Genomic DNA, 8,794 nt, shown 5'->3' with positions numbered 1-8,794 from the left:
AAAGTAATAAATACGCATTTATAAATCTCAACGTAACAAACATTACAAATAGTACTGTGTGCACGAGTTATACCTCTGAGATAACACAGGGAGAAATAAAAATGTAATAACTTTAAACAGCGGCACAGCAACTGGATTAACTGGTTAACACAGTCATGGGTATGATTCCCTTGGATTTGGCTCTTAATCTCTTAATTTCACAAACCAAAATTTGTGCTACAGATATTATTTCTTTCATTTTATGGTTTGCTGGGGAAACTTACATGACACAGACGAATTTGGGGGAAAAAATATCTTGTTCCCATAAAAAAATCCTCATTTGACTATACACCGTGAGAACTCCTCCAATTATAATGTCCCCATCTTTAAAATACTCAAAGTCTTCATATGGTTTGATGACTTGCAGATGACAGGCCGGTGCTGGGCTGTGGATCTCAGATTTGCAGGGCGTCACACACAGGAGCAACAAACAAACGATACATTTCAATGGAAGAGACCCAGCGATCAGCATCATGCAGCCCAGTAACCTGCCGAGTGCCAGAGAGTGTCTGCCGGGTTCGGTGGAATCGAGCACCGTGTGGGTCAGTGGCATCTGCTGCATCTGATATCATTGTAATGAACCTGAACATCTCGGCTCTTTTTATACAGTGCGGTCTCATTCATTGCAATGGAGTCTCAATATAGATGCAGGACTTTGTGTTTTGGGATCTCAATTCTATGTTGGTTTTAAATTATAAGAAAACCGCAGAGCGCCGGTAATTGTCTGCATGGACAGAAATATACAAACGCAGACTTTAATCAAATGTCTTTAGAGTATTAGTTAGTTATAGCAGGAAGTTTCACTCATCGGCAGTTTTGTGCTCTATAATAATATTTATAAAGTTCTCTCAGACGTAAATGCCTTTCAAAACTTTTTAACTTTATCATTGATCTTTTAGCATATGTAATCTTTTGCTCCCTATGCATTTTTTATTAAATATAATTCATGTAGGTCGTCGTGTATTTTTGTTTTTGGTGCGATTATATTCTATCTTACTATTTTAAATGAAAAGTTTGTTAAGTTAGTAAAGAAAATGCATCATTTACGGTAAAATTAATTTTTTTGTAATGATGCATTACTTCCTATAATCCCCAGTATATTATGCAAATCTAACTTGAGTTGTATCAAGAGTTTCACAGTTAAGATGGTGTTCTGGGTCTTCACCAGATGAATGAAGCTGGAGCCTTTGTATAACTTGTCTGGTCTGGAGACTGGAGATAGTGGGTCATAATTCCTATGGGAATGGTAGTACTTGAATGGCGATCACCAATAAATCCAGCCACGTTGTTAGAATTCGCACAAGAATAATTAGGGATGGTCATGCCACGGCCAGACAAAATCCGAGAATGTTTTTTGCGTTTTTTCTTTGATCCAGACAGAAATCAGGAGTAGCCTCAACTCTCAGGCTATGCCACATCCAACAATCACACAAATAAACACAGACACCAAAAGGGGATGATAAGGCCACAGCCGATTTCATAACAAAGTCATTGCACGCAACTTGTGAACATAAAAGGTGCGTTAACACGACAGTGATCCAAAACCATTTGCATAGGAAACCAAACCATAAACGTCACCTATAGGATGGCATCCGGTGATGCCCCGGTCGAGGTACCAGCAAACATGCTCAACCAAGAACCAGGTTATAACACCACATGACATAAGTCCTATTCCCACCTCCTCTCACTCTCTCTTCTACTTCTTCTAGCTTCTGGGGATATCTCCCTAAACCCTGGGCCTCCTTTGGTGCTCTCTTCCTCATCATCTCCCAGTCAACATTCCAGAAACCTCAATAATCTTTTCCACATACCCTGCCGCTCTTCCTACCCCCCCCATTTACCTTTGCACTCTGGAATGCAAGTTCTGTCTGTAACAAACTAACAGCCCTACATGTCCACTTTGCCTCTAGTTCCTTAAACCTTTTCGATCTTACGGAAACCTGGCTAACCTCTTCTAACACTGCTTCTCCCGCTGCTCCCTCCTATGGTGGCCTACACCTCTCTCACACTCCCAGACCTGATGACAGGAAGGGTGGAGGGGGTAGGCTTCCTACTGTCCCCTACTTGTACTTTTCAACATATTCCCTCTGCCCCATTACTCTCTTTCTCCTCCTTGAAATCTATGCCATCTGACTATGTCATCCCATCTCCATACGCATAGCTGTTATATATGCCCCCCCTGGCCCGGCTAACACCTTTCTTGATCACTTCTCCTCATGGCTTCCTCTCTTCTGACGTTCTTTCTGTTGTCCTTGGGGATTTCGACATCCCAGTTGACACCCCATTGAGTCCCATGGCTTCAAAATGTCTTTCTATTACCTCCTTGTGTGATCTCCAACAACGTATTAACTCCCCTGATGGTAACATAGTCACCACCCTGCCCTCACCCTCCGACTTCTTCTCCCTTCACTACATTAACTCATTTTTCTGCTGTCACTGAAGAGAATGTACATGCTCTTCTTCTTTTATTCTAGTGCAACCACATGCCCCCTTGACATGATTCCTTCCCATCTCACCCAGTCTCTTTCATCTACCCTTGTCCCTACTCTAACTTATACCTTCAACCTCTCCCTCACTACTGGATCTGCCCCATCCTCCTTCAAGCATGCTACCATTACTCCTATCTTGAAAAAGTCCTCCCTCACCCCGACTGATCTCTCCAATCACCATCCCATCTCTCTGCTTCCTTTCACCTTCAAGCTTCTTGAAAGAATTGTTTATATCCAATTAACTAAGTTTCTAGATTCCAACTTCCTGCTTGACCCTCTTCAATCTGGTTTTCGCCCTCGACACTCTACTGAGACCGCCCTTACTAAAGTTACTAATGACTTACTCACTGCTAAATCCAAGGGCCACTACTCCATGCTAATCCTACTGCACCGGCTGCTTTTGACACTGTGGACCACCCTCTTCTCCTTCAAATGCTTCATGATATTGGCCTCCGTGACACTGCTCTCTCCTGGCTCACTTCCTACCTCTCTCCCTCTCTCAGTTGGGATACCCCAAGGCTCAGTTTTAGGACCCCTTCTGTTCACTCTGCATATCCTCCCTTGGAAAACTGATGTCATCCTTTGGCTTTCAATACCACCTGTACGCTGATGACACCCAGAGCTATCTATCCTCCCCTGATCTCTCCCCCTCTGTCTTAGATCATGTAACTAACTGCCTTGCATCTGTCTCTACCTGCACGTTTCTTGAAATGTAACCTCTCCAAATTTGAACTCCTCATCTTCCCTCCCTCCAATGCTAAGATTCCCCCATCTATCTCTCAATGTTAATGGTGTTATCATCTCCCCGTCTACTCATGCACAGTGTCTTGGTGTCACCCTTGGCTCTGACCTTTCGTTCACACCCCATATTCAGACTGTCTCTAAAAACTGTCGTCTCCATCTTATAAACATTGCCCGCATTTGTCCCTTCCTTGCCCATGCCCTTATTATCCCGTTTTGATTACTGTAACTCTGTCTTAGCTGGTCTCCCTCTTAACCGTCTCACCCTCTACAATCCACTGTGAATGCTGCTGCCAGACTTATCTTCCTCTCACGTTGCTTCACTAATTCCTCTTCACTCTGTCAATCTCTTCACTGGCTACCTGTGCGCTTCAGGATTCATTTCAAAATCCTCACCCTTACTTTCAAAGCCCTTCACAGTGGTTCCCCTCCCTACATCTCCTCACTCATTTGTAAATACACTCGTAACTGGTCTCTCCACTCATCCAATGATCTCCTTCTATCCTCTCCTCTGATTTCTAGCTCTCATGCCTGCTTACAAGTTTCCTCCAGGGCTGCCCCTATCCTCTGGAATGCTCTCCCCCGGCCTATCCGTCTTTCTCCGTGCCTTTATTCCTTCAAAATATCCCTCAAGACCCACTTCTTTAAGGATGCTTACAACATAGCACATTAATGCACTCCCATATTCCTTTAGCTCACCTTCCCTAGTCCCTCTCCTGCAATACTTTTACTAGTGTGGCTGGTCCATCCCTTACACCGGCACTTTTACCTATTGTGTAATACACCTTAAATCCCTCTAGACTGTAAGCTCGTTTGAGCAGGGCCCTCCTCACCTGTTGTCTCTGTTAGTCAATTTGTTATGTTACATACTACTTGTTATGTCCTGTCTACCCATTATACAGCACTATGGAATTTGATGGCGCTATATGAAACAATAAATAAAAATAATGACATCCCCACACACACCCCTGGCAAACTACCGCACCCTGGGTATAACAGAAACAGAGAGAAGATATTAATCAGGAACAAAACCAGAAACATAGCAACAAAAAACAGCTCACAAATAAGGGAGGGATGGTGGAACAAACACACAGGGTAAGCTGGCAAAACAAAACAGCCCCGATCCTCCTTTTCCTAACCTTTTATATTCCCGTCAACTTCCTTCCCCTCTTATCTGAATTTTTAACGACCCCTTGACCTAATTCTGCTCTGTCAAGGCCCCCTTTAGTTTATGCATCGATATCCGCAACATTTCCTGAATGTCACCATTTGATTTATTGATAGTAGCAAGCCAGTTCATGTGACTTCATTTAATTAACGGGGCTGACCAGATTTACTGGATACGCCAGCACACCAAATAGCTGGGTGGATTGAGAAAGGGCCACATGCCTGTTAAGAGTATTCTGTGGAATCCCTGATGCTTTTGTAGTGGGGGCCACATAAAAATGTAAAGGGACCCCTCAACTATCATTTGCTTTAAAGTGCTTATGATGGCTGGAAAGTTGCTTTAACTCTATTGACCACTTAACTTTGTAGGGAATTACAGCTAAAATTACAGCTAAACAGCAACACTGAACAATATTAAAACGCCTTTGTCCCAAAATGTACTACGAGAAAGAAACAGTCTTGTCATTAAGGGGTTAAAAGGGGAATCTTTTGTATTTATAAATACCTGGAAGGACTTTATCATCACAAGGTCAGCTCTCATTATCACATTATGTTATCATATGTCACACTTTACTGCAGTGAACTCAGTTCGGATATTGTGGTGTATAGAATTTAGGGCTGCAACAACGAATCGATAAAATCGATAATAATCCTTGTCAACGATTTTCATAATCGATTAGTTGAATCGATTTTTATCGATTTATAAAAAATGATCAAATAGAGATCGGATTATAACTCTAGAATCCAGACCCCCCCGCAAAGCTGCAGGAGACCTGGATCTTCTCGGTGAGGGTCTGTGCAAAACGTGCAGACATCCTCCACTTCCGCCGGGGCTTCTATTACTGAACCCGGCGTCACATGACCTTCCGGTGCGGCTTCCATCATGGAAGCCCCAACGGAAGCGGAGGGGAGATGCGGCTGTCTATGCGCATCGCAGACCCCTACCGGCTGCCGGAGAGGATCCAGGTCCCGTGCAGCGCTGCAGGGGATTTGGATTTTAGTGCGCGATGTGCGCAACCTCCGGTACTTCATCTCACTGCCACTTCCACCTGCCCCACCAGGGGTTAATATATCAACAGAAGAAAAACAGGACAAGTAAGCAGCACTGGGTAAGTATTATCTTTATGTTTATGCTCATTTGCCCTGTGTTTCTTCTGTTGATATATTAACCCTTGGTGGGGCAGGTAGAATTTTTGCGGGATCTATTAATTATGTGCATTCATATATGGGGCTTTAAGGCATATAGGGAGTATAAGGCATATTAGGGGGCAGAGTGGCATATAGGGGGCTATAAGGCATATCAGGAGGGGTATAAGGCATATCAGGGGACAGAGTGGCATATAGGAGGTATAAGGGGACACAGTGGCATCTCTGACATATAGGAGGGTATAAGGCATATATATATATATATATATATATATATATATATATATATATATATATATATAGGGGCAGAGTAGCATATAGGGGGTATAAGGCATTTCTGGGACAGAGAGGCAAGCTGGGGGTGAGATGTGCATAACTGAGCAAAAATAGTTTACATGAATATTTACTAGTAAAGCTTTTTCTGGTATTTTTTGGGTTCTTGTTAAAATATAGCTTTAATTATTATGTCAGTAAAATAAGAAGGCAAATCGTGAAATGCCATTGTAAATTATAAGTTTTTATTTATATTGGTTTTTTTTTACCCGATTAATCGAAAAAATAATCGGCCAACTAATCGATTATGAAAATAATCCTTGCAGCCCTAATAGAATGCAAATGTGTCTCCCAGTGTTGGATTTTCATTCCAAAAGATACCAAGGAATACACAACCCCATATCCTTAATGTTTCCTGAATGCCACTTAACAATTATAACCCCTCTTTGAGCAGGTGTGCCTCCCAGGGTTAGCACCTCACCAATAACAGGGGTACCTTATATTTGATTGAGGTTCCTGTTGGCAAGGCCCGCACCTCATTAGACCTGTAGAATATAAGTTATGTTGCCCAACCAGGACCCTTTATAATATTAGTGATGGAGTCAAAGGCAAACAAGATTACATTCCCATATGCAATAATATCAGCAGGAGTAACAGGGGTAAAACATGAGCAGGAATAATACACTCAGTAAGAGAATCACTCATTCTAACTACTCACTACTAATACCACCCCCCTCCAGCAATTTTAAGAGAATGCTGATGGAAATGTGAATTGAGGTCGTGCTGCTTCTTTTAAATGTAAATGCAGGGCAGGTGGTGCATGGGTAATGGCTGCCTACCAGTTTTACTCACTGGCAGATTCCTTCTGATCAGACATTAGGAACCTTCCCTCAGCACTCACTCTGCAGACACAGGGCACTCAGGGCTGGGGAGGACTGTGAAGCTGCAGCAGCCTCACTGGGTCCTCTCTGTTAAGGAGGATACTTACAGCTTCTGTAACATACTTAAAGGGAGAGCATTAAAATCTAATCAGGGCTCACTTTGGGCCTAGTCCTGAACTCTGTCAGCCTAAAATTCCTTCCCTCTCTACCCTCCAGCCACCTACATCCTCTTGCAAAAACAAACAGAAAGTCTCACTGTCACCTGATTGGTGCAGCTGGTTGCTGGGGTGGATAGGAAGAACAGCTAGCGCCTCCTTTTTAAGTCCAGGCAGAGTGACCCATCAGCAGCAATAAAAGTGTGGAAATGTAGAGGACCGCATAAAGATAAAGTAAGAGGACAGTTGTAAAGGTTCCTCTGGGGGTCACCTCAAAAGATCATGGCATTTGTTAGATCTTTGTTAGATCAGGTTTGATCAACTGTTTTTTTCGTTAGATCTACTCTAAAATAGGCAATATTAACAATCGTATTCAGGGGGCGGGGGCTGACGCATAGCCAGCCCCCCCTCAACAAAAATGTCAACAAAATGTTACTGATTATGATAGCTCTGCGTTAGATCAGGTTTGATCAGACAACATTTTTGTTAGATCTAGTCTAATTACTGTGATATTGCATATTTAATGAGGGGGGGCTGGCCCCCCTCGACTGAAATTTGGATTTTTTTAATGGATTTTGGTAGATATTCGTTAGATCCGGTTAGATCAACTGTTTTTTTCGTTAGATCTATCACGCAGGAGGCGGTATTAACAATCCGGTTTTGTGTGGGGGGGATGGCAATACATACGGGTTGGCCCCCCCTCAACTGAAATTTGGAAATTTTTTTATGGATTTTGGTAGATATTCGTTAGATCCGGTTAGATGAACTGTTTTTTTCATTAGATCTACCACGCAGGATGTGGTATTCACAATCCTATTTTGTGTGCGGGGGTGGATATACATATGGGCTGGCCCCCCCTCAACAGAAATTTGGATTTTTTTTAATGGATTTTGGCAGGTATTCGTTAGATCCGGTTAGATCAACTGTTTTTTCGTTAGCTCTACCAAGCAGGATGCAGTATTCACAATCCTCTTTTGTGTGCGGGGGTGGGTATACATATGGGCTGGCCCCCCCTCAACTGAAATTTGGATTTTTTTTATGGATTTTGGTAGATATTCGTTAGATCCGGTTAGATCAACAGTTTTTTTCGTTAGATCTATCACGCAGGAGGCGGTATTCACCATCCTATTTTGTGTGTGGGGGATGGGTATACATACGGGTTGGCCCCCCTCAACTGAAATTTGGAATTTTTTTAATGGATTTGATATTCGTTAGATCCGGTTAGATCAACTGTTTTTTTTTTGTTAGATCTATCACGCAGGAGGCGGTATTCACAATCCTATTTCGTGTGCGGGGGATGGGTATACATACAGGTTAAGCCCCCCTCAACTGAAATCTGGAAATGTTTTTTTTCCAAAACTGTTTATTCAAGCACAGCGTATACATTAGTAAAACATTTGAGTTCAACATGAAGTAAATGTATCGACAGTCCAGAATGGAGAGATCTGATAACAGTAAAGTTAAAGACACATCTAGTTGGTGTCGCATTGCAGTTACAGAGTATGCGGGGGCAACCCAGCCAAGGCATCATATCATGTATACAAAGAATGTGCAGTGGATTCAAATTGCAGCGTAACTCAATGTAGAGATAAGACTATACACTTGTGCTTTTTTTGTTTTTTAACAAAAAATTAACAAAGACAAGAAAGGAAATGAAAAATAACAGTAAACGAACGAGACCGAGACCAGGAGAGGGTATATTCAAGTACCACGCTTCGTCCGACCAAGGAGCCAAGCAACAAAAGCCATTGTATCGCATGTAGATTATGTTTCACAACATAGCGATGGAAGACAAGACATACACACCATTAGTTAGGTAGAGGTTAATGCCCGCGAACAAAACCATACAGTATGCTGAAAGACCAGAGTAACTTGACGTTGCAGTTTTGATGGCAGGGTGAGT

Source organism: Spea bombifrons, chromosome 1, assembly GCF_027358695.1.
Source record: "Spea bombifrons isolate aSpeBom1 chromosome 1, aSpeBom1.2.pri, whole genome shotgun sequence".
Taxonomy (NCBI): Eukaryota; Metazoa; Chordata; class Amphibia; order Anura; family Pelobatidae; genus Spea; species Spea bombifrons.
This window is presented reverse-complemented; position numbering follows the sequence as displayed.